At 41.6% G+C, this 24889-nt stretch overlaps 1 long non-coding RNA gene across 2 annotated transcripts in view; it reads right to left on the bottom strand.

Annotated features, from left to right (window-relative positions):
• LOC120299680 overlaps positions 1 to 24889 on the bottom strand; it is a 47945-nt gene that overhangs the window by 12159 nt on the left and 10897 nt on the right. For both annotated transcript variants that reach the window (XR_005554470.1, XR_005554471.1), the window contains exon 2: positions 7548 to 7707. This is a non-coding gene — a long non-coding RNA (uncharacterized LOC120299680). The remainder of the gene's footprint in view (positions 1 to 7547; positions 7708 to 24889) is intronic.

Genomic DNA, 24889 nt, shown 5'->3' with positions numbered 1-24889 from the left:
GGTAAGCAAGGCCACATTGCCACTATTTGTTTGGGTCGCCAGCAGGTGCAACCTCGGGAAGAATCCCTTCAGAAAGGTACCAGGGTCCCCAGCCAACACAAGGTGGGTTTCTGCACGTCGTGTAGAAGCATCTTGCGAACGAGGACACACAAGCCCCTTAAAAAGAAGCTTCGCATTGATGTACAGTTTCAAGGGGTTCCCTTATCGATGGAGCTGGACGCCGGGTCCACTCTATCGATCATTTCACACAATACTTTTAAAAGGATTTGTTGCAGTAGTGGCCGTCGAGTCAAACTCAGGCCATCGAACCTAATTCTTACTGACTTTCAAAATTCAAAGGTTAATGTATTAGAACAGTGGTGGCAAACCTATGGCACGGGTGCCAGAGGCAGCACTCAGAGCCCTCTCTGTGGGCACGCGTGTCGTCGCCCCAGTACTAGGCCTTCAGCTGGGTTTTATAAAACCTTTTCACTTTAGGCCTCCGCCGCCATGTGCAAAAAAAAAAAAAAGAAGGTTCAATCAGTCAATTTCAACTTCTCGCGGGAAAAAAGATCTTGCAAAGGTGGAATTGATTGATTGAACTTTTTAGTCCCACCCAGTCTGCCGTTACCACAGTGGCTACGTCCACCCAGTGGGCCACACCCACCTAATGGGCCACACCTACCCGGCACTTGACGATGCATAAGTGGGTTTTGGGTTGCAGTTTGGGCACTCAGTCTCTAAAAGGTTCGCCATCACTGTATTAGAAGAAGCCACAGTCAGGGTGCAGCATAAGGCTTTCCAAGGCCTCTTAGATGTGGTGGTTGTTGGGGGTGATCGTACGAGTCTAATTGGACTTGACTGGTTTGAGCCCCTGGGAATTCAGGTGACTGGTCTGAATAATCTGCAGGACTTGCAGAAGTCTGCAAAGAGTTTGTGGATGTGTTTATTTCAGAGCTTGGTTCATACAAAGGGCCTCCCATCGCACTGCGATTAAACCCAAACATCACACCAGTTAGGATTAAGCCTAGGAGGGTGCCATTCGCCTTCAAAGGCAAGATTGATGCTGAACTGGACAAGCTGCTCCAGCAGAGCATCTTGGAACCTGTGGACTCAAGTCCATGGGAAACCCCAATTGTGATGCCTTTAAAGGCTAACGGGGAAGTCCGAATTTGCGCGGACTATAAGTGTACTCTGAACACAGCTTTGAAACAGCATGCATATCCTGTACCAGTAGTGAGTCATATTCTGGCCTCCCTTAAAGGGGGAACACTGTTTGCAAAGCTTGATTTAGCACAGGCCTATCAACAGCTACCTGCTGAGGCCCAAACAATAGTGACCCATAGGGGTGCTTTTAAAGTAAAAAGGTTACAATTTGGGGTGAATGTTGCTCATGGCATATTCCAGAGCATCAAGGAACACACGCTCAGGGGTATACCAAGGGTTTGCCCCTACTTTGATGACGTCCTCATTGCAGGGGAGTCATCGCAGAATTTGGCTGAAAGATTAAGGACTGTGTTGATGAGGTTCCATCAAGTGGGCCTCAAATTAAAAAAGGACAAATGTAAAATTGGTGTTACTTCTACAGAATTTTTAGACTTTAAAATAGATGCTCAAGGCATCCACTCTGCAGAGTCTAAATTGAAGGCCATTCAGGAGGCCCCAAGTCCCAAGTCCAAAAGCAAGCTTCAGGCTTTCTTGGGACTTCTTAACTTTTATCATGTTTTCCTTCCGCATAAGGCTGCTGTGGCTGAGCCATTACACCGGCTTTTGGACAAGCAAGCTCCATGGCAGTGGACTAAAGTCCATGAGAGGAGTTTTAAGGAGGTCAAGGCCTTGCTCTCATCAAATGCGATATTAGCCCATTTTAATGAGCAACTGCCTGTATGCATCACTTGTGATGCATCCCCTTATGGGATGGGTGCTGTACTCAGTCACCTGAAGGCTGATGGGACCTAGGTCCCTGTGGCTTACTAGTCAAGGACTCTGTCATCTGCAGAGCGTAATTACACTCAGATTGACAGAGAAGCCTTGGCCATAGTGGCTGGCATAAAGAAATTTCATGATTTCTTACATGGCCACCACTTCATGGTCTACACAAACCATAAGCCTTTGCTGGGTTTGTTTACCACAAACAAACAAACACCACACATTATTTCTCCACATATGCTGAGATGATCTATTTTCCTGTCAGCATATGACTACACTTTAATTCACAAACCTGGAAAGGAAATGGGCCATGCAGATGGCCTCAGCAGATTACCTCTAAAACAGACAGAGGCAGATCCTGCTCCTGCTATTAATATTCTTTCCATTCAGGAGTTGCCTGAATCTCCCCTCAATGCTAGGGATGTGGCTGCAGAAACTGCCACTGATCACATGCTTGCACGCCTGCTGACATGGGTGTTGTCAGGATGGCCTGACACGTGTCCAGATGCTACATTTCAAAGTTTCTGGCAAAGGAGACATGCACTGTCTACCTTTAACGGGTGCCTTTTATGGGGGAGTAGAGTAGTTATCCCAGCCTCACTGAGGCCTAGGGTCTTGTCCTCTCTGCATTAGGGACATCCGGGCATAGTGCGCATGAAAGCGCTTGCACGCAGCCATCTCTGGTGGCCTGGGCTTGATAAAGCTATCAAAGCCCAGGTGCACAGATGCCAGGTGTGCCAACAATCCCGGCCTGAAATGCCTCAGGCCCCTGTACACAGGTGGGAGAAGACACAAACCCCTTGGTCAAGGGTACATTTAGATTATGCTGGGCCCTTCCAGGGGCAATTCTTCCTTAGCCTTGTGGATAGCCATTCCAAGTGGCTAGAGGTTATACCTGTCTCCTCCACTACTACTGCTAGGACCATCCAGGTGCTAAGAAGAATCTTTGCATCCCATGGCCTTCCGGATCTTCTTGTTTCTGACAATGATCCTCAATTTACTTTCCTTCAGGCCAACTTGATACGGCATGCAACATCAGCTCCCTTCCACCCTTCCACCAACAGACAAGCTGAAAGAATGGTGCGCACCACCAAAGCTGCGCTCAAAAGACTAACGCATGGCAGCTGGCATCACAGGTTAGCAGATTTTCTTCTTGCACACCGCACCACACCTTGCACTGCCACTGGGAAGAGCCCAGCTGAACTCCGCTGGGGCCGCCGCCTCATCATGAAGTTAGACAGATTGCACCCCGACTGGGTGTCTTCCCAGGTGTCACAGCCACAGGCTCCTGGAGACTTCAGGTGGGCGATCCAGTCTGGGCTAGGAACTATGGTCCTGGACATCTCTGGGTTCTTGCTGTCATCTGTAAGATCTCTGGACTTCTATCATACGAAGTGACCTTGGGAGATGGACGCGTCCTGTGGCGCCACATTGATCAACTGTGCTGGAGGTTGTCCCCTGTTGATTCTGCCCCTGCCTCTACTCTCGGGGGGGAGGAGGTCCAGGAACTACGTCACACTTCAGGTCAACCTTCTGAGACACAATCTCACTGTTGCCACAGATCACTAGGGATTTCCCGGGGAGGAGCAATGGCATCCTCACGATTCAGCTATTATGCCGAACAGAGAGTCTGGCGCATCAGCAATTGCTCCCAAGAGGAAGACATCCCAAGGGGTGGCCGGCGAATCTGCAAGAGCTCCAAACAGGAATTCTCCTGAGGAGGGGTTTGCCATAGAGGTGGCTCCTGACTCTGGCACCTCGGCCACAGGGGACTGGGAGTATTGGGGCACACCTGCAATGCAGGTCACATCCAAGACTGGTCACAGGCTCGAGGGACTAAGTTCCCTGGAGCCATCCAGGGAAGTTGGGGAGTCCTCAACCACTCCAGCAGGTTGGGGAACTTCCTCTGCTCTAACAGAGCCTGGGAAGAGCCCTGGCAACTCTGTCAGCATGCCTCACCAGGGGTCACCTGCAAAATTTGTGCATAAAAGTCCTGGTCTAGCGAGCCCACCAGATGGGCCGGTAGGCCAGGAGCCTTTAAATACAAGTCCTGGTCTGCCTAGCCGGGCAGGTGAGCTGACAGGCCAGGCACCCTCCCTGACTTTGCGTAGGTCACAATGGGCTAAGGCCCCTCCTAAGCATCTAGGCAAATATGTGAGGTTCCTGTCAGTACACGGGACCTTACAGGTCTAGGATGAGGAGATGGGACCTATGTTGGGTAGAAGATAGACACATGAAGTCCACATTAACTGGTGGGTTGTTTAACTAACCCTAGTAGTTATAAGAAGGTTGCCTGCATTTGAGCAGGAATATTATTTTCTTTTTTTAATATTATTGTAAAGAAAATGGGAATTGTATGTGTTCTATCCAGGGGAGTGGGGTGTTGTTTCTTGGGCCTGATGAGGAAAGTAAGCAGGCCCAGAAATGTTGCAAATGGTCCCGGGCAACCTAAAAGCTGCCCAGGACCAGACTGGCTGGCGCCAAACTACTATGCATGCACAAGGCGTGAAGAAAGAAGGATTATTATTGGCTGGACTGCCTGGGGGTTGGAAAACTATAAAGGCCTGTGCGCCTGTTTGCTTGTTGCTTGGAGTGGAGTTAAGCAGAAATAAAGAAGTTTGGTTTACAATGTGTCATGCTTCAATGCCTCACATCCCGAAACACAAAAAGGTCCATGATTTTATTATTCATTAACTGAAAGCATTTTATGTTGTCCTTTGGGACTCTACTTTCCAATCTTAGCTTTACTAGGGGCCAACCTCAAGGTTAGTATCATTTCTGGTATAATACATTGCATGTTTTTAGGCAGATGTTAATTCTAAATGCACTAATTCTTAAGTAAGTTCGATTCTGTTCAAGGAAGCATATTCCCCATTAAGTATGTTAGAAACTTCTGGTGAGACTGCCTTCTTGATTATGAAAGGTGTTTTTAGTGAAGTAAGCATCAGCACTCACCTTTAGAATCTGGGAAATAAAAATGAGAGAATTATAATTATAGACTTTCAGATATGGGCATAGAGTGTCATCTCTAGATTAGCAGTGAGGAACTTTACTAAGTAAAAAAAAAAAAACTGCACTCTTCCTTAAATAGCAGCATACACCTAGGAACACAAGTATATACAGTATATTACAGCTGTATTCTTATTGAAAGGAATATAAACGTCCAATGTAGCATTTTCAAGATAGTTATGGATGCAACATTTATTTTCTAATAGCTGTTTTCCACCATTTCTATTAATGCATCCATCTGCTACCCATGACCTTTTTACTTTGGGAAAACCTGAACTGCTTATTAAGCAAATTCCAGGAAAGAGATGTTAAAAGTAAAGGCTACAGATCTGTCCGAACATGGGCATATACAGCAATGAGTTGAGAGGGAATAAACAAGATGTGTGTAATATCACTGTACAAATACAATGGGCTTTGTACATAAAACATTTTGTACTTACATCAGGATGCAAGCACAGCACAGCACTGTTAGCATGATGCTCTTGTTGCACACGAGTCGTCATTTTAACATTATGTAGTTTGGGTGTTTCTATTTTTTAATATTAACAATAGTTAAATATACAAGTTCATAAAATAGGTCATTTCTCATGCTTTTGGGAAAACCAAATGGAGATAGAAATGTAAAATAACAATGAAGCATCATTTCAAGATTCTCTGAGATTTCCATTATTCTGGGTAATGGCTTTGTATCTAGATTTTACACTTAAGTAGTTGTAACTACATGTGCAAAACAGTGTTGAGTGGCAGACCCTGGAGACTTGTTCATTACCTGTCATTAAATCTTTTAAAGCTGGCATAATTGATCCAGCCAATAAGTCATCACTGATTTATAGAGGTCTGTCCCAAAGAATTGCTTGTTAAAAATTCATAACACCAGGATGTGTCTTTACAATCCATTAGCTGTTTATGTATCTACAGTCCTAAAATTGATTGACCTCAGGCTGAAAGTCTCATGGACTTCTTTTATTCTCCCTCTTTTTTCAAACAAGTCCTCAGAATTCAGAAAAGCAATACTTCGGCCTTTCTCTCCAGCTCCACCACCATCAAAACTGAAACTTTCCTCCCAATGATGAATAAATAACGCATATTCCATAAACAGATTTTCACTATTATTTAAGCTCGCGAACTGTGTCCTGTTAGTTTCCCTTTCCCCACCGTAAGATTGAAGTGTGTAAATGTTCTAAAAGGCTTTGAATGTTTTATGATGATTTCAGGGAATGATGGAGTAATCGCTGCAGAGAGAAGCTATTAGTTTTAATATTTATATTGAGTGCTCTGAAACATTAATGTGACAGGATGTAAGATCAGAGCAGCGGGACATATTTACTTCCCAATTGTTGCCATGTGGCAAAAGTATTTATTTTCTCAAGCTCTTTGGGGCTACTTTTAAAGGAAAAGACCAGTATTTGAATTTAGAGATGATACAGCTTTTTACCGTGGGGAGATATTGTCTGATGGACCCTCTTCCTATGGAAGAATGAACTGCATGGGAACAGCTAAATGCTTTGCTGTCCCAAAATTGCAGTTAGTGCAGTCAGCCTGATAGGACGTCTGAGCAATTGTACTTAACTTGCTGCCCTTCAGATAGGACACACTTACTTACCGACTGAGAATTCTGGGAGTAGCTCACTTGCCAGCCTGGTATCAAAAGATAGAACTAGGTATCCTCAGCATATTGGTGATATTGAACCCCAAACTGCAAATGACCTCACTTAACAGATGTTAAGCAGGAGGAGAGAGAACATCACATTCTGGAGCACCCCACATAGGGGAAGCCAGAGGATACTCTATCTCTACCTGCCAACACTAACTGGACATTCATTAAGGAAAGATTAAGAACTGCCATAAAATAGTGCCCCAATTTCCAATTACCACAGACAGATGAGAAGGATAATATAGTTGACAATATCAAAGGCTGCTGAAAAATGAAGAGCACTAGGATGATTGCACCGTCTCTATCCTAGTTCCATCAAATGTCATCAAGAAGATTTGACTAAGGCTGTCTCAGTAGTGAATGAAACTCAACCAAAACGGGTCTTGATAAGCAACTGCAGACTGACCACTTTCTCAACAGACCTTCTCAAAAAGGGAATGTTGGCAACCAAGTGGTACTTTGTCTAAAATCGTTAGGTTCAAGGCCAGCCTCTTGATAAAAGGATGAGCCACCACCTCCTTCAAGACCACAGGCAATACTTCCTTTGTCAACGAGGCTGGCACCATAGCATGGACCCAATTGTAGGTCATCTGGCCATCTTAACAACTCAGGAGATACCCGGCTCCAATAAACAGAGAGTACTGCAATAATAAGCAGAGAGACCTGCAACTTTCAGGTGTCACCAACTCAAACTCATCCCATATCATACCACAAAACTGAGTCCCATGCATCTCAGCCAGATCAGCCTAGTTAAAGTCCAAAGCAAGCTTAGTGAAAGTTTAGAGCAATATGGGCAGCTTTATCAGCCAAAAAGCCCATGTATCCTTCACAGTGCTCTGATGTGATGGCCTGTCTTTCCCCAGTAGGGACCAAGTCATCCTAGAAAGGGCCATGACTGATACAATAAGGATAGAGTATTACTAATGCTTCATCACCCTTATTGGCCTCCAATTACTACCTCAATTTGAGCTCTTACTTGTGTTAGGTGAAACTCATTCCAAATGTTCTTCCAACAGTGTTTCAGGCATCTACTGAAGCAGGAAAGAGGTGTTGTTGTCCTCATCCAGCTCTTGTCCCATCCTAGGAAAGAGTTGCCCTTGTGAGCTAATCAATCTCAGCCCACAGTTGTTCATCGCCTTGAATTGTATATGAAAAAAGACAAGATAAAAATATAATAAATAAATAAAATGAGGGTATCGTTGAAGTTCTGCCCATTTTTCACATGTGGATTTTTGATTTCCCTGTCATGGCCCTGGCACAGACCTTGCCATAGTTCTTCTCAAATAAACTGGCAGTTGGGTGGTATTTAAAAATGGAGGTTTACAAAGCATTGAGGGCAGAGGATATATATTATTCCATAAGAACTGGAGCACCATTAAAACATATTTGGACATATTTCCACACACAGAAGCTCAGTTATCATTTCAATTAATATTTCCATTAGTTGCCATGTTTAAAAAATTACATTCGATTTCCTAACCTCTTCAATGGCCCTTTTCAGCTAATTTCATTTCAGGCTAGAGAGAAAAAACAATTCAAGGATGGCACAATTATCATAATGAAGTAGCTGAGAATACAAAACCTTGATCCACCCAGGATCATCACTTCAATTTTCAAATTTAAAAATACACACCTGCTCCCCTCACCAGCAGAGAGCAGGCCTTTGAATGGCTGAAACAGAGGCAAGGACTCCCTTTTGGATTCAAGGCCCTGCCTTTGAATGTTGTGATAGTGCTGCTGTGCAAAATCTAGCTAAGCCCAGGACAAAAATGTAGCTTAAATTAAACATATATTTTTTTATAATGCTCCCTTCTATTGGATTAATAGAAGGCAGTCTTTGAATGGGATATGGTTTTTTTAGCTGCATTAACAGAGAGATAGAATCAAGATCACGTGAAGTGTTAATACCACTTTACAATGCCTTGGTAAGGCCACACTTGGAATACTGCATCCAGTTTTGGTCACCACGATGTAAAAAAGATGTTGAGACTCTAGAAAGAGTGCAGAGAAGAGCAACAAAGATGATCAGGGGACTGGAGGCTAAAACATATAAAGAATGGTTGCTGGAATTGGGTATGTCTAATTTAATGAAGGACGAGGGGAGACATGATAGCAGTGTTCCAATATCTCAGGGGCTGCCACAAAGAAGAGGGAGTCAAGCATCTGAAGGCAGGACAAGAAGCAACGGATGGAAACTAACCAAAGAGAGAAGCAACCTAGAACCAAGGAGAAATTTCCTGACAGTCAGAATAATTAATCAGTGAAACAACCTGCCTCCAGAAGCAGTGAATGCTCCAACACTGGAAGTTTTTAAGAAGAGACAGAACAGCCATTTGTCTGAAATGATATAGGGTTTCCTGCCTGAGCAGGGGGTTGGACTAGATGACCTCCAAGGTACCTTCCAACTTTATTACTACTACTACTACTACTACTACTACTACTACTACTACTACTATTATTATTATTATTATTATTATTATTATTATTATTATTATTATTATTAGGCTACGTGGAACTTGATGACTCAGAACATAGTACACCTTTGGGGTACAGGTAATATTCTTTCTGTCCCATTTCCTTGTATCTCACTGCTAAAGGCTCTGTGTCTTCAGCCGCACATTTCCTTCGCACAAAAAAAAATAAAAAATCAGCCAACCACTATCTCAGGAGCATCTTTTTCTTGGAAGAAGCAGGAATCATGCTGCATATCTAAGCCACAGATTAGCCTCAAGTTGCTTGGGTGCTGAGCAGATTTAAACAATTTATCACAGATATATTTCCGATGGTCTTCTGGAAGCCAAGTGTGTTGGCAAGGAATAAAAACGAAAGCAAGAAGGAAAAGTGATGCAATTTCAGAGGGCGGATAGTGTGGAACATGAAGCAGCCATATTTGCCTTTTGTGAATATATCACAAGTACGTACGGTTCCATTCTAGATTCCAGTAAGAGGCCATTTCATAATATGGCTGGATTCTCACAGTAAGCCAACCGATCCATTGGACCAGCCAAAAGAGGCAATCAAGAGTAAGAAATCTGAGAAACGTTAAGAAAGGGAAGAGAGAAACTTGAATTTGATGCACTGACTGAATAAACTAAGCTATTATTATAATTATTGAAGAGGCAGAAAGAAATATTCTTGCAGTTCTATTTTTGTTCTTCAGAAATTCTCTATTTTTTACGCGATGCGTTGAGTCTTGAAGAAAGACAGGGTACCCTTAGCTCATGTTATTTTTATCTCACAGATACTGCATTAAACTTGTTGAAGCCCAGGTTCCTGGCATGATATTTGGTGAGAAATCAGGGTTGTGAAACATGTTTATAAAAATAAAGCTCCCTAATTAAAGCTGGCATTTCTAACCCACTTACTGAGTTACAGGAACCTTGAAAGAAAGACGATGCCATTTGGGCTGATAGTTATGGATCATGGTGAAGCTGGAATGAAGCCAGGTAATCTCTGCTATAATGGTGTCATAAATGTGGATTGTTTGAATTGAAAAATGTTGGATTTGGTAGAAATGATGATATTGAGGGACAGGAGCGATTTCTCTCCTCTGCTGTGGTCATATTTTTTGTTGTTGTTTTCAAGTCTGAAGCAGCTGGAAATCCAATTTGTAAATGTGATCAGACGGTTGTGTTTTCTGTTTGTTTAACAAGAAGTCTGAAAAGTTGATTATTTACACAGAGAAATACCTAAAGCGGCTGCTAGTAATATTCTCTAGCAGCAGTATGATATATTTTAATATTGCGTTTATTTATAAATGTTATAATTTGATATTGCCTCATCTGGCTATTGGATGGTCAAGAAACTCTTACCGTAAATGCCGGGGTATAAGACGACTTCCGCGAGCGCTGAAATTGGCGCCAAAGACGGGGGTCGTCTTATACGCCGAGTTGTCTTATACGCCGGAAATACTGATAGTTTCCGGCGTATAAGACGACGTTCTAGGAATGCGGCCCGGCTATAAAGACGGGGGTCGTCTTATACGCCGGGTCGCCTAATACGGCAGCATATACGGTAATTCCTTTTTCTGCAGTTTATGAACCAGGAGAGAAGTTACGTTGCCTTAAAATGCACGAGCTTCACTTTTAACTCCTATTCTGCCCATAGAAGAAGTGGGGAAGGCGATAGATGGGTTGGTAAATACTTTCTTTGGTGCTGGTTACTGGGAATTGGAAGCTCTTGGGTCTTTTGCTATCAATCCTTCAATTCCAGAGATTTGTCACTCCAGGGAATTAGGGAACTGATATTTTAGGAGCCATTCTCTTTTGTTCCCCCTCCCTTCTTCTCCTGCCACTCACAACAAGAAAAGCAGGGGTGGGGCAAGATGGGGTCAAAAAAGATAGGGTCAAAAAAGTCAAGATGGCTTCCGGTTCCAGATTGCGGCATCTCTAGTCGCACGAGAAGACTTGTCTCCTTGTCGGCTAGTTTTCTCTCCACCGGTAGACCCTTATGCGGGTTGAAAGTCGCCCTGGAGGGTGCGACTTCTGTCGACGAGGCTTTGCTCGGCTGCGGAGGAGTGGCAGCTCCTCCAGCTGTCCGAGCTATTTCTGAGGGCTGACGGAGAAGGAAGATTGGCCAGTAAAATGGCCGATCACCCAGCTGCTCCAAACTGCTAGTCAAAGAACATCTAAGCATTGAGAACCACCATGGTGAATCCAGTGAGACTTTTTTTTTTGGCTCCTCTCTTTACTCTATTTTGCTTTTTTTTTTTTTTTTTTTTTGCCTGTAAGAGTTTTGTTGGAACTATTTCCCTGTCTTGAAAAAGCAGCTTCTATATGTTTGGCGTTGAACAAAAGAATAGAATAAAATTTTAGAGACTATATTTTATTTTCATCTGGTTTTGGGGTCCTCAATAGATCAACCCGCATAAGGGTCTACCGGTGGAGAGAAAACTAGATGAACTCTTTCTTAAGAGCTGTACTATTACTTCATGCTTGGAAATTATTTTTTTTTCACATCATATTTTAAAAGATAGAAAAAAGGGAGGGAAATGGTGTCTGGAAAAGATTTTTTAATCTATTGAGGACATCTACTGGCAAAAACCTAATATTGCAACCTCTGGTTATTCTTTGGAGATGGAATAGACCTGACCTTCAAATTTTTTCAAGAGAAAAGATAAACTGATGTAGCAGTGGGAATTGTGGGGGTGGATACTGCTCAACTTTTACTAACTACAGCCTCCACAAAAAAGGAAAAAAGAGACTTTCTTTAATTACTATCAACATGGAGAAAGCTCAGTTACAATTAAACTGCAAACTTATATTGGAAAAGATTTATGAGGCTACTGCAGAAATATGTGTTACAATAAAAAAAGTTTACTACAGAATTAAGAAACAGAGGTTCTACTTCAAACCTTCAAACTGATCTCCAGACTATATCTGAACATTCTACAAATCAAAACTTACTAGAAGAGGAAACCACTGAGATAAAAGAGACTTTACCTTATAAACATGCCATTTATATTTTTGAGGATCAGAAGAACCAAAGATTAAGACTTGAAACCTTAAAGCAATGAAGCTTTAAGGATGAGAGAAACAGAGAGAAACAGAGGCCTAATACAGAGGATGGGAATCCTATCGTTTCAAAGGGCACTGCAAGCAAGAGAGATCTATCAGTTGAAGGGGCAGCTTGGTTATGGAAACCTGCTTGGCATAGAAGGAAGGCCAGAATAAGACTGAAAAGAGACGTTTAAAATGATTTGTAATGGATTAAAAGGCACTGTTGATTTATGGACTGTTTTAAGGACTAAGATTCAGACTTAGAAATAAGGGGAAAAAATAGGGGGTGATTATTAGAACATATATCTTAAAATAGATTAAGAATGTAATTGGTGGAATAATAGGTTTATTTTGATGATAATTATTATGTACTAGAATGGAAAAAATGGTGGTCTTTTAGATTTGGATTGTTTCAATAATCAACTGTTTTAAATTAGTGGATGATGTTTTTGTATGATAATATAGATGTGATAAGGCATGATAATCAATCGGATGAAATTTGAAATTTGTTTAATGAACTGAAATGATCTAAAGCTTAATATTATTTTGTTACTTTAATTATATAATGAATTAAAAGTAATCTAGAATATTAAGAATGTATTTTTTAAAACGATAGGTTTATTTGTATGAAAATTATCATGTAATGGAATGAAGAAAATTGAAGAGATATTTTAGATTTGGATTGAAATAATAATTAATTGAGTTAATTTAATAAGATGATGTGTTTGTTTGATGACATGGATGTTAGTAGTTATGATAATTAACTGGATGTAATTTGAAGTCTGTCTAATGGATTGAAATGATTTAAGGTCTGATATTATTCTGTCAGCTTAAAGAGATTGATTAATTGATGGATTAGATATGTATAGGATAGATCAATATTTTATTTTAAATAGGGGATATTAGTGGAAGAAGAAATAAATAAGATTTATGTTAAAATTAAGGAACTAGAATATATTTGGAAGGGATACCTGAATTGATAATGTTTTTATTTAAAGTTATTTTGATTACAATATTTTAAATTTATAAAGCTTTAAAACAGGTTCAGGTTGAATAAATTTAAGCTAGAATTGGATTATTTTAAATATACTATGCTATTTGAAGGAAAAAGAGAGGGAATATTTGATGTATTGATTGAACTATGTATATATGTTTTGTTTTGGGATGTTTGATTACCCCACCACCATGGTGTGTCCTGAGTACTTGGTCTTAAGAATTAAAAAAAACCAATAAAATTTGTTCCTCCCCCCCCAAAAAAAGAGTCAAGATGACAGTCAAGTCAAAAGACAAGATGATGGATGTAAAAAGGGGCAGGGCTTCAATTGCATGGGTGTCATGCAGTTGAAGCCCTGCCCCTTTTTACATCCATCATGACACTTGTAAAAAGAGGTGGGGCTTTGATCTCACAGTGGTGGTTCTTGTCTTGACCTTTTTCATCCAATATGTGCAGTCACTACTGTGGAGGGAGGGAGGGAGGGAGGGAGAGAAGGCCCAGAACAGGACTACTATGTCAGTTTTCCAACCCTACAAAATGTATTGAAATAAAAGAATAGCCTTGAGGGACAGGAGAAAGATTCGTAACCCGGGCAAGAATAAGATAAATAACATCTGAGTTTGGGTAGAATTGTAACCTGAGAAAATACCTCAGACACACCCTTCCCTAATTCTCACAAAGGGAAAAGGAGGAAGTGAGGAAACACATTCCGACTTACTAGAACTTTAGAATAAATGTAATATTGGCCTGGGTGACTTTGTTTCCTGTTCGGGTCTATCTTGAAAGTGTAGCACAGGGGTCTCCAAACTTGGCAACTTGAAGACTTGTGGACTTCACCTCCCAGAATTCCTCAGTCAGCCATGGGGGGGTGGGATTCAAATACCTGAATAATCGGTTCTCTTATTTGATGCCGGCCTGGGCCTCCGATACCTAGAACAGACTTCTGGAAGTGACATCCACACACTTCCGGTGGGCTGTTCTAGGCCTAGGAGGCCTCCTCCAGCTGATGCCTCCTTCAGGCCTCTAAGGCCTAGAATGGATTTCCGGAAGTGGTATCCATGCACTTCCGGTGGGCTATTCTAGGCCTGGGAGGCCTCCTCCAGGCCTCCCAGGCCTAGACTGAACTTCCAGAAGCCAGCCGGTTCTCCGAATTCAGGTAAATTTAGCTACCGGTTCTCCTGAACTGGTGCAAACTGGCTGAATCCCACCACTGCCCCTGGTATAGCACAATATGATCTGTGGGATTGAACTAGAACCAAAGGAGCTATTCTTCCCCTTTCTCTCCATCTGCTCTTCCAGCCACACGGGGCCAGAAAAGAAAATGAGAGAGGAGAGGGTAAAATGCATTCATTTGAGATTCATCTATCCTTCCTTCCATCCAAAAAGACCTACTGCCCCACACACTTTATTGCAGGTGAGAGTTTGTGGAACAACTGCTTTCCCTGCACTTCTCTTTCCATGGAGAAAGGGAATTGAGGTGGATGTAGCTCTTTAGCCACCATCTCTCACAGTGACACTGCTGACCATTCAGCACTGCATCTTGTCATGGGTTGGGATCATTTTCTGAGACACATCCAGCAGTTTGGACACACTTCAAAAATACATTAGGGTAATTCACAGGGGAGTAACTTGATCATGAAGAGGGATGGATAGAGAGGATGAGAGTGGAAATGGAAGTTGGTGCCTAGTTCATGACTAACACACACTATAGTAACACATGGGGGAATTGGGTCTGATACCAACAAGAGCCCTTTCCCTTATCTTCCTGCTTCTCTTGAAACTGGTGGTAAGAAAAGGAGAAGTGTGAAGGGAGAGTGGAACATTTGGTGTCGGTTCTCCAATCCTATGGATGGCTTTATGGGACCAGAAGACTCACTCCCCCCCCCCATTCTTTCTCCTCAATCAAGTTGGCCACCTCTCCATCAGTGGAAGTGCTGTGGCCAGCTATTGCACAGGTGAAAAGCTATGCTGGTAAGTTAAATGGGGTCCTATTGCAATCCTTTCAGGCCACTGACTTTCAGTTCTGCTACTGGCTTGCCATATTTCCAGATCAAGCAAAACTCTGCATAGTACCATTCAAGATACAGCTCTCTGATTCCCACCCCCCAAATATTTATTTAATAAGACTGAAGAAAAGAAAACATGAAAAGGAAATCTTCCGGTTGAAGATTCAAAAACAAAAGAGGCAATCCTAGACCCAGAGAGAGAGATAGTAGGGGGCCAGATTCAAAATATATGAGAACTTTAAATTAAAAGGATAGTAATTCAAAGAGTTTCTGTGCAAGTCTTCCTTACGGATCAGAAAGGAAAACAAACCACAGTTTTTCTGATAAAATATGAAGCCATTCATCAGAGAATTACACATATATAGTATGCAGTCAATTGAAGAAACAGAAGAAGAAGAAATCCTAACTATGAATTATTAAACTCACCATTTTTAATCAGAATCAGGACAGATTTTTTAAAAATAGTTTTATTTAAATATTTTAAAGACTGATCTAATATTGATCTAAGCAAAGCACTGAGTTATTTAGTTCCTTATGCATTTTAATACCACTTTGAGCTTTCCTCTTTTTCCTCTGCTGTGTTTTGGAGTTGCCCTCTTTTTAGTTAGTTTCAGTGAGGTTCAAAATCAGGCAGGCTTATGTTGCAACCAATGAAAATGATTCCCTGTTAAGAAAATGAACTTTAAAAAAAAAAGTACTTGCTGCCACTCACCTGAACAATCCATGCTAGCAATGTTTTTTAAAGCTGGCAACTTTAAGATCTGTGGGTATCAACTCCCAGAATTCCTTAGCTGCCATGAAGAGTTAAGTCCACATTGTCTAAAGTTGCCCAAGTTTGTGATTTAAACCAGTAAGAATATTTCAACCATAAAATATATACAGAACAAAGAAACAAACAAATTCTGCCCAAAAGGCTCAAATAAGCAGGAGGATGACACCCGTAAGAAATCGCACCGGGTAGTAACCCTTTGTAACAGCCAATCAGTTCAATAAGTATCAAATTATCTGAAATTGGAACAGGCCTTTTGACAAAACAGTCCCCACCACTGCCACAACTGAAAGGATCTGTTTCTAGTAGACGTCCACTCTATATCAGCATACCTAGCAATCAAGATGATATCCCAGTCTCTTTGTTGTTGTTAGTTGCGAAATCATATCCGTGCGACCCCAACGTTCCTCCAGGCCAGCGGTTCTCAACCTTTGGGTCGCGACCCCATTTGGGGTCGAACGACCATTTCACGGGGGTTGCCAAACAACGTGATCCGCCATTTTTTTCTCAGCTGGCAGCACTGCCCATGTGCGCCGCATCGCGCATGGGCGGCGCGCATGGGCGGCGCGCATGGGCGGCGCACGGGGACACTGGCGTGCATGCGCACTGTGCATGGGGGCAGTGCACGTGCACCACCATGCATGGGGACGTCGGCGCGCATGCGCAGCGCGCAGGCACGGCGCATCCTTATGACCGGGGTCGCCGGTATAAAAAGGTTGAGAACCACTGCTCCAGGCCTTCCTATCCTCTACCATCTTCTGGAGTCCATTTAAGGTCACGCCTACTGATTCAGTGACTCCAGCCAGCCACCTCATTCTTTGTCATCCCCTTCTTCTATTGCCCTCAATCTTTCCCAACATTAGGCTCTTCTCCAGTGAGTCCTTCCTTTTCATTAGGTGGCCAAAGTATTTGAGTTTCAATCCCAGTGTCTTACAAGCTCCTTAATAATGGCAGCAGAGATTCCCCAAGACTAGCCAATTTCCACAGCACCCAGTGGTAGGGTCTGTGCTGAAACTCCAAAGCCTTTATCAAAAGCTGGTGCCATGACTTCCTGGCCCTGCTATGGTCCATAAGGCTGCAAGACCTGACCATGACTGGGATGACTCTGGGATGAGAAGGTGAGAGAGAGTGAGAGATTTTCACAAGTTTGCAGCTAGACGACGGTTTCCCTCCCCTCTTCTTCATTATTCAGCAAGTCAGAGTGAAAAAAAAGACAGGTGAGCTCAAAACGAACTCCAAGCTTGTAAACCTTTCTGAATATGAAGAAGAAATCAAAATAGGTCACTAAACTCCTCAAAATAACAAAGGTTTTCTGCACGGCCACTACAGAAGGTAACCTGCCCAGGCAATTTGCCTTTATAGCCTGGTGGTACCATAGAATAAAAGAAAGTTCTTGCACTCTTTCAGTGTCAAACTTGAGGATGATATTGTTGACATGCCATACAGGTAGTCCTCAACTTACAACAGTTTGTTTAGTGACCGTTCTAAGTTACAATGGCACTGGAAAAAAATTGACTTCTGAACAGTTTTCACACTTACGGCCATTGTAGCCTCCCCATGGTCATGTGATCATTTGGCAACTGACTCATATTTATGATAGTTGTAGCATTCTGGGGTCACGTGATGCCCTTTTGCCCCTTCTGACAAGCACAGTCAATGGGGAAGCCAGATTCATCTAACGACAATTTGACTCATTTAACAGTTACAGCAATTCACTTAACAACTGTGTCAAGAAAGGTCGTACAATGGGGCCAAACTCTCTTAACAAATGTCTCACTTAGCAGCTGAAATGTTGGAGGGGCAATTTGTGGTTGTAAGTTGAGGAAGACCTGTGTTTGCCTAGATCTGGGGTAGACAACCTTGGCTCTTTTATGACTTGTGGACTTCAATTCCCAGAATTCCTAAGCCAGCATGCTGAGGGGAAAGAGAGAGGTTCCAAGCTGAGCCATGCTGGCTCAGAAATTCTGGGCGTTGAAGTCTACAAGTCATAAAAGAGCCAAGGTTGCCTACCCCTGGCCTAGATGAATATCCTGGCTAAGGCACTGATAGATATAAAATGTATCTAATATTGCCCTTCCTCTATTTAGCAGCACAGATGAAATAATAGCTGATGGGAGAGGAAGAGAGGCATTAGGCCTCAAGGTTGTGAGAATAGGTTTCACCATCCCAAAGTGCTTCATGTACCAACGCTGTTAATATCACCATTAACACAAGAATTCTCTTGTGTTCCCCAAACAGAACACGCTCTTTATAGCATGTTCCTTTCTCATTGCCACCACCATGAAACAAACAAGACCGTTTCCCAGGAAGGTCGTCACTAGCAGCCATGAACTCAGAAACGCCCGTTTTAATTATACACTTTTTCATGGGGTTTTTTTTTTTCAACAACACTTCACACTTGGTACCTAGTGAAAACTGTTCCTCATTGTATGAAAGCTGAGGTTGTTATGCTAAGGGAGACAAGTGTGGCTGAATTCAGCAAAGTTCGAATTCATCGGGGCTGCTACTCCTCTCTGGTTGTCACCTGAAATCACAGCTTCGGCCTATTGTACAGCTATGACTAGTTAGAGGTTCAGCCTCCATTATGGGTCATGCCAATGAGCATGGCTGAAGCTCTAAATGTCAATTCCTCTGAGCACATAATTCCTCTGGAAGGCAACGATGGATGGAGCAAAGCAATTATAGATTCTCACTGCCCAGAATCAGAATGGGCAAATTCCCCTAAATTTTAGCAACACTGACCTGGCCTTTTTTTTTCTTTCTTTCTTTTTTTCTTCTTTTTCCCAGCCTAACCTTTTTGAAAACTCCACTGTGAAACCCTGTGAAATGAGCCAACTTTGGCTAGAAAAAGATATAAACTGCATTACGATTGCATCGGTACTCTTCTTTAGAGATCAGGAGGAAATATGACAAGTCTGACTCCTATTACATTATAGAGCCTGTTCCATTTAACAGTGCTAGAGCTGAGCGGTTGAAGGCATATCCTAAGATCTTTTCACTTCACGCATTTGACATTGGCATTAGTTCCTGCATTTAAGATACGGAAGGCTGTTTATTGCCCTGTCCTCCTCGTTGTGAATGTTAACCGCAGAAGGGGAATATTTGATGCTGCAAATAACTTAGCTGCCTAGTTTTCCATTCCTTTTTAGTATGCAATTATTTGTTTGGTTTCACTGAGCAAATGAAATTTCAAGGGCATTTCAAGGAAAATAAACAAAAGTACAACCCCAGGAAGGACGGGGGGAGAGCAGGGAGAGATTGGTCTTTGTATTCAGGAAGAGCACTCCAGGCATGCATATGTATGAATCAACAAAATCAGGTTAGAAATTGGAAATTGCACTCCACACTAGAGCATTTCTCTTGCTCTGGAGATGTATGCTACAGATTTGAAGGACTAATAAAAAGCAGCAGCATGACTGGAACAGATGGTTTTTATGGACTCAGCTTGTTAATAGTCTTTTTAGCTTCTCCTAAGGACTTAAGGCAGATACCTGCTTTGTCCTGAATATTTGAAATCCTGTTAACATTGTCCAAAACGTGCATTAACAAGCTGCAGTGGAAAAGCTGACGTTTTACGCACCCCTCGGAATAAGCTTTACTTTGGCAAGGTTGCCTTATTCCCCCAAAGCAGGCAAGCTTTTGAAACTTGAAGGCTGGGTAGAAAAGAGTCCTTCTTAAATCATCTGACCTTATGGTCTATTAACAGAATTAACAGAACAACAGAGTTGGAAGGGACTTTGTAGATCATCTAGTCCAACCCCCTGCTCAAGCAGGAGACCTGTAACATTTCTGAAAAGTGTCTGTCCAGTCTTTTCTTGTAAGCCTCCAATGATGAAACACCCACAACTTCTGAAGGCAAGCTGTCCCATTGGTGGATTGTTCTCACAGTCAGAAAATTTCTTCTTATTTCTAGGTTGAATCTCTCCTTCATCAATTTCCACCCATTGTTCCTTGTCTGGCCTTTGGGTGCTTTGGAAAATAGGTTGTCCCTCTCCTCTCTGTGACAGCCTCTCAAATATTGGAACACTGCTATCATGTCACCCCTGGTCCTTCTCTTCACTAGACAAGCCATGCCTAGTTCTTGCAACCATTCTTCATATATTTTAGACTCCAGGCCCCTAATTATCTTTTTTGCTCTTCTCTGCACTCTTTCTAGAGTCTCAACATCTTTCTAGAGATGGCGAACCTTTTAGAGACCGAGTGCCCAAACCGCAACCCAAAACCCACTTATTTATTGCAAAGTGCCAGGGCCACATCAGCATTGTGGTGCCTCGGGGGGGGGGCAGGGAGGCTCCTCTGAGTGCTGCCTCTGGCATGCAAAAATCAGGGGCACAAAAATGGGCCACCATGCTGCAAGGCTCAAAAATGGCCACTGCCGCACCGCACCTTGTATCTGGACCACATAAGAATGGGGCAAGGCTAGAGAGTATCATGCAGGCACTAGCTCCGCCCCATTTGCAGTGCGTTGATGCTCGAGGCCCCAGGTGCACATGCATGCATGTAAAATGCTTCCCCCCTCCCTTTTCTTCCAGTCCACCAATCAATAATGGTTGGTGACCTCTGCTCTACCACCTCTACTCAAGCTTGCTAGTTGGCTGCTTCGCATCCTTTGTGCTGGGTAGGGCTCCTGCTTCAGGTGGCGGTGGTGGCCTGATGGACCTGCTGCTGGTAGCGAAGGCGCGCGTGCCAACAGAGAGGGCTCTGAGTGCCACCTTGGCACGCATGCCATAGGTTTGCCATCACTGTTCTAGAGTCTCAACATCTTTTTTATAGTTGGATGTATTCTAGGTATGGCCTTACTAGGGCTTTATAGAATGTTACTAGTACCTCACATGATTCAATCTCTCTGTTAATGCAATTTATGATTGCATTGTCTTTTTTGGCTGCTGTCGCACACTGCTGGCTCACATCACTGGTTTACAAAATTTGGGGAAATTATTGACCTCCAAGATAAAATGTGTGAATTCTTACATATTTTGATTAAATGAATTAGAAAACAGGTGATAAAGCTGCTGGTTGGCTAAAGTTTTCAAGATATTTCACAATAAAGATTTATACACAGGCGAGTATATTTGCCTGAAAGGAGGTGTCTAATGAACATGATATCTCGTAACATCTCGACAAAGTATAGTAGAACAGTGAAAATGGTACCACATGGAAATGTATAAATTTATCTTCACTTTGAGACTAAAGATTACCTAACTGTAATTTATTGTTCTTTTATTGCAAGGTACATTTGTCTTGGTCAGATCTACGCATCATGTAAAATGGGGAGGAATATATATTTTACACAAGGTTTCGTTGATCTAGCCACAGAGTGTGCATTTTACCATTTACATCTGGTGGATTGTGAAAGTGTTATTGCCTAACATTTCCAAGGAACAGTTGCGTGATATTTTCCCTCAGAAGCCAAGATGCCACAAAACTGTGTAAACAATGCAGATAACTTCTGCTACATTTGTGGTGAGGTTACATTTGTAACTCAAAAGTGCAGTATGACAGCGGTGGTAAAAAAAAAAAAAAAAGGCATACCACCTATATTTTGGATGCAAAATAGGGGATCAAGAGTTGGGCCCCTCGTTATTGTTGCATCACTTGTGCAACTTATCTGCATCATTGGCTAAACAAGAAGAAAAAGTCCATGCCTTTCGCAGTCCCAATGGTGTGGAGGGAAACCACCAATTATAGTAGCGACTGCTATTTTTGTATGGTTCTCAAAATTGAAAAGGGATCTTGGGAAAGAAAAAGTGGACCATGGAATATCCAAACATTCCATCTGCACTGCATCCTGTACCTCATGGTGAGGACTTGCCAATTCCAGATTCACCAGAATCCTACTCTCTAGACTCTCTAGATGATGATAAAGACGATGAACAGGATGGAACTGATCCAGGGCCGCCAATGTCAGCAGACCCAAAGTTTAGCCCACTGTATGCTCCTCCTGAGCCACATCTAATTTCACAGAATGAACTAAATGACCTGGTCAGGGATTTGGAATTGAGTAAGAGTAAGACAGAGCTACTGGGCTCCAGATTACAACAGTGGAACCTTGACGTTTAATCTGATGGTAGAGCTTGTCAGTTTTTCACGCAAAAAGAATGAAAATGTTACATGAAAAACAAATAAATGAATGGAAATTTATGTTATTGGTATAATAAAAAGATACATTTATAATGATTGGTGCAGCACCATTCTCATCGCTATGTCACATTTTGCAGAGAAGTTATGGAGCACAATTGCACATCCCCCTCATAATTTTGAATTATTTTGATGCAGTTTTAACCTGAAGGTGTATCTTGGAAACTGGAGCCAATTAATACTCAGGACTTAATTTTCCATTATTAGTGACCCAATTCTGGTAAATTAAGCTACTTTCATTCCCGAGGCTTTCTTCTTATAGACCAGTTAGTTGATTGTCCACTAGGACTCCAAGATCCCTCTCACAGTTACTGCTATTAAGCCAGGTTTCTCCTAATCTACATGTGTACTTTTAGTTTTTCTTGCCTAAGTGTGAGACTTTACTTTTCTCTTTGTTGAATTTCATTTTGTTAGATAGAGCAAGTCTGGATCTTGAGCCTATCATCTAGGATGTTGACTATTCCTACCAGCTTAGTGTCATCTGCAAATTTAATAAGTTCCCCTTCTATTCCCTATTGCTTCATAAGTCATTTATCAAGATATTGAAGAGTACTGGGCCTAAGACAGAACCTTGTGGTACCCTACTGCTTACTTCCCTCCATGCAGATGTAGTACCATTAAGGACTACTTGTTGAGTATGGTTTGTCAGCCAGTTACAAATCTATTTGGTGAAAAAAGTGATCTATCCCACTTTTTTTCTAGCTTACCAAGAAATAGGTTGTGGTTTACTTCATCAAATGCCTTACTGAAGTCTAAGTATATTATGTCCATAGCATTTTGCTGGTCTACTAATTTACTCACTTTGGGGATGGGCAGCATGTGGGGTGGCAAAAGGGCCGTGAGGATGTTTTTTGAGTCTCTTGAAATCCCCCAAATGCAACCCCCCCCGACACATTGCTAAAAATGGTTCCATTCTCCATTCATTTCCTGCAACCCTTCCTCTCCCCCCCCCCTCCAAGAAATAAAAGCAGTGAAAGGAGTCCATCTCTACTCATTTGGATGATGTCACTGCCCTAATGATGGATGATTTCACAGCCACATAGAAAGTACAACTCAACTACGTGTGGTAATTTAAAAAAAGAAACTGGTAGGATCAGACTTTGTGAGTGGAGAAATAATTCAAGGGATTCCCTTGCCCATTAAACAGATGGATTTTTTTTAGGGAATCAAACAAACTCATACTGTATTGTAAAAATCTATCAATAGTTATTAGTCAAGCTGTCTATGTAAAATAATCAAAAGTACATCCTGTGGTTTGAATGATTACAATACCAAAGTAGGACTGGGGAAACTGGAGTTCAAATCTTCACTCAGCTAGACTATTCATTAGATTGACAACTATTAGCCTAACATACTGAGAAATTAAGCAAATAAAATGGGGAGGAATATATATCTTACACAAGGTTTCATTGATTTAGCCACAGAGCCTGCATCTAAAAATTGCATTCAATTTCACATTTTTATTTTCAGTTTTAGTTTGGGAATAAATAGGTCACTTCCTCATTTCTCCTAGGTTAGTACTGGAATTTGGGAAAAGCAGAACTTAAGCTCCAGAGCCCCCTTCTTTTATTAAATGCTGTGCAGACTGAAGGCAATGTTTCATTTTTCAAGCGGAAAATGTCAAGTCTGCAAATTCTTTTCACCTTCTGACAGTAGAGTTTCTCCATTCACCTAGTGTGATCTCATTGTTTTGCATGCCCTCAGCCCATTTTCAGTCCTGAACTTAATCTCAGTTTTAAAACTAACAGCCTTCCTTTATAATAGGTCAGACATGCAATAATGCCTGCTAATGAAGATAGGCCTGCCTTGTTATAGGAATTATTTGTATGTATGAATCCAAATAGACTTTTAAATCACAAATCACAGATAGGAAATTTTACATGTCGTGTTACTTCACCATAAAATGTATGGCCCCAACCGCAGGCAAAGTTGGCCAAGCTTAGGTTTGGTTAAATGAAATAGACTGACTGACTAAAGTGGAATTGAAAATACAGAATGCAGAAACATGCAAGAATAGTCTTTATTAATGCCAAGAACTGCCCGGGTAAGTCTTATTGCTATAATTTCTCTATAAAGTAATTTAGAAATGCTTCCACCCAGGAAGCCTACATAAGAAGGCATGCTTAATAGCCTTAAATTCCGCTATTGGGCATTTCTATTTTTTTTAATATGTTTTATTGATTTTTAACATAATCACCTTAATATCTGGTAAACAGCATGTTGTCTGGGTTAGTATTTACAAAACAATCAATAACAATTAATTTCTATAGCTCTACAGTCCATATAATGGCTTTGCTTGGTTTTCTCTTCTTCCAATAATTTTCTCTTTTGCCAACCTTAATTTAATACATTTCTTATTATTTGAATACATGACAATTAAATATAGACATTTTTCTCATGTTTCTGCAAATAATAACCACATCAATATAAAGCTTCTTTTCTAACTGATCATCTCGATTGCCTCGTCATAGATCCTGTTTACAAAATTCTTATTTAAATTTGTTTTCCCCCAAAATATTCAAAACATTCTTACTGGTTAAGATTTTCTTAAAATTAGTTACACTTAAGTATTTAAGTCTTTTTTTCTTATACAAGCCATCCCAATACTTTTACATTTCTCGTATCTTACAAAAAGAAGAAAAAAACCAAAGAAAATGCACTATTGGGTATTTCTAATCATCGCCACTCCTCATGGAGAAAACCAATGCAGCAAAAACTTTCCAGGTACAGAAGAATTTCAACCTGCGGGGGGGGGGGGAATGAAAAGTAGCTTCAGGATGTGAACAGATAGTCCTTGACTTACAGCAGTTTGTTTAGTGACCGTTCTAAGTTACAACGGCACTGAAAAAAGTGAGTTGTGACCAATTTTCACACTTATGACCGTTGCAGCATGCCCAAGATGATTTATATTTG

Source organism: Crotalus tigris, unplaced genomic scaffold (assembly GCF_016545835.1).
Source record: "Crotalus tigris isolate CLP2741 ecotype Arizona unplaced genomic scaffold, ASM1654583v1 scf7180000024307.1902530, whole genome shotgun sequence".
Lineage (NCBI taxonomy): Eukaryota > Metazoa > Chordata > Lepidosauria > Squamata > Viperidae > Crotalus > Crotalus tigris.
This window is presented reverse-complemented; position numbering and strand designations above follow the sequence as displayed.